Here is a 2,701-nt window from a genome sequence, read left to right as displayed (position 1 = left end):
TATTATTTTTTTTTCATACCTCCCAATTTTTCGAAGGTATATATATTTTTTTTCTTTTTGAACACATCCCCCCAAACTTGATAATAACAATGTCCCCATTGTTGCCAAAGGGACCAAAAGGGTACGGGTTGGGTGCAAGGGGAAAAGTGTTTGGGTTTAAAAACAAAAGGAGGGCCTATATCCTTTTAACTTTAACACTACCAAAAATCATCCAAGCAAATTGTACCTGAAATGAACAATGGAACTAGACAAAGCAAAAGGAAATCCAACACCCATGTCATAAATATCCACACAAAAGAAAATGACATTCCGCAAAGCATACACAAAAGACGGAATGAAAGTGTATCTGTACCCAAAAGATATATCCAAAAAAATAATGTTCAAAGAGGTTGGATCAAAAGTTCAGAATTTAACCATATCTGTCAAAATGCTCACTGTGGGTAAACAGTGGCTGCATCTGCCGCCTCAGAGCTGTGGATAATGGGAGCAGTAATGGAAACAGCAACCGCAGGAACGAACGCAGTTGTGGTAGGCAACGTAGCAACAACAGGAATGTGGGGAGCCAGAGCAAAGGGCGCAGCAACAACGGACGTCGGCAAGTGGGCTTGCAATGGTGGGAAGCACTGGACTTGAGGTGGGCAAAAACCGCTGGGGAACCGTGGAAGTTGGGCAGTCAAGAGAGTATCCTGACGTCCATAAAGTTGTCTTTCCACCCAGTTCCAGTCTCTAGTGTATGCCCAATAACGAGCACTCTTCTTTTCCAACTCGGAGACTCGGTCCTCAATACCTCCAACCTTTGACAATATCGCTTCCAATTTCTGATTTGTTTCCTCCCATTGAAGCGCCAAAACGGACAGCCAAGTGGCCGACCCATACATCGAGCCTAAAGGGTTGCTTGGCGGTGGCTCGGAGGGGCTGGCCATATCATCTCCGCATCTTGGGATCTCAGCAGTTGGTTCGGCCATGGGGACAGCGGCTGGCTCAGATATATGCACGGCAGGTGGCTTGCTAACCGCAATACTTGGTGACTCGGAAACGGCACAACTTGTGGCTCGGGAATGGCAGCAACCTGTGGCTCGGGAAGGACAACCGGTGGCGTATTTGGTTGAACGGTGGATGGCGCCACGGGCACTTTCGTATCTCTCTCAACCGGGACAGAAGGCTCAAAATGTACATAGGGCCGAGATGCCCTCTGCCGGCGGTCAATGGTGTTCTGTCCCAACAAAGGAGAGCCGACAACAATAGAATCCTCATCAATAGTCGGGACGCTAGCCTTGGCCAAAAGTTTGGTGATTAGGGCCGGAAAGACCAGGCGGGAATTTGTCCTTTGCGCGGCGGTCAAGATAGAGGCTTGTATGATCGGCCCAAGGTCGATGGGCAATTCGCTCATTATGCAGTAAAGAAGGATGCACATGTCCCTTGAGATAGTACTATCGTGCACTGTTGGGATTAAATTGTGTCGGAGAAATTGAAACCAAAGGCCTGCTTCCGTGTTAAGATGGCCGGCGAAAATGATTTGTCGCCGGTTGTCCCGCGACCAGCCGCGATCGGGGAGAGTACGGATGGAAGCGATCTCATCATCGGCAACTTCACGTGTCCCATTCATAATTTGGGCAAAGGAGCACTCTGGCGGTGGGGTGAGTCCAAGGGCCGCATTTAGATTCGGCCCCGACCAGTCTACTTTCTTACCCCGAATTTGTACCGAAATGCTTGAGGTAGTGCCGACAGCCGCGTAAAATTCAGTAACCAAAGAAACATTGGCCATCACAGGGGCAACCACCAACCTGTCCCATCCCAGAGCTACCAAATGGTGCCGTATTTCCATAAAGGAATTGACCAACCGGGGGTCAAAGGCACGCTCTAAAAGAAATTTATTGTTTTTGATACGATTGTACCTTTCCTGAAATGGCACCACCTTTTCTTTCTTTGTCTTTGGTGCAGGCTGTCGCCTCAGCCTCGCTGCTGCCTTCCTTTTTTCGAAGGTTTGGGCTTGCTGACCTTCAAAATGTCTTCATCTGGAATTTCCTCTTCAAAATCCTCCTGCTCCCCTTCTTCCTCGGCCACATCATCATCATTGGCTAGGTCCTGTGCCATCTCGTCTTCATAATCGCTATCTTCATATATGGGCTTGGGTAATGGTTGAGGAAGGGCAGACTCAGAACTGGAACTCACAATACTTCCCGAGGATGCGTCTGTGCTCATAGTCTGCCCACTGGGGGCAGTGACTGGGAGTTCCTCAATAGGAAGTGTAGTCACGGTTTGAGTCGCAGGGGGTTGTGGTGGTAAGTCATCAATTGACTCGGGAACGGAAAAAGGAAATAAATCTTCAGGATTATTAGAGGTATTGGCTTCAAAATTGAAAAGAAACTCCTCCTCTAAGGTATTTAGGTCGAAATCGTGGATGGTGGGTGGGCCGAGTGGTGTGGAAGGAAGGGAAATAAGGGGCGGTTGAGTGGGTGGTTGGTTAATCGGTGGTGGGAGGGGGTTAGATAGAGGGGTGATAGAGGGTGGTATGGTTAGGGCTAGGAAAAGGGGTCGTGTTGTTGGTGTGGGCGGAGGAAGGGTTACGGCGGCCGGCGGTCGTGCAGAAGACGAACCGGTGCCGGTGGTTGTGTTGGTGTGTATAATGGTGGAAGGGGTGAAAATAGTGGAAAATAGGGGAGGAGTTGGAGTGATACATACCGGAGTAACGACGGCGTGA

This window comes from Cynara cardunculus, unplaced genomic scaffold (assembly GCF_001531365.2).
Source record: "Cynara cardunculus var. scolymus isolate 2C unplaced genomic scaffold, CcrdV1 Un_Scaffold_5119, whole genome shotgun sequence".
NCBI classification, from domain to species: domain Eukaryota; kingdom Viridiplantae; phylum Streptophyta; class Magnoliopsida; order Asterales; family Asteraceae; genus Cynara; species Cynara cardunculus.
This window is presented reverse-complemented; position numbering follows the sequence as displayed.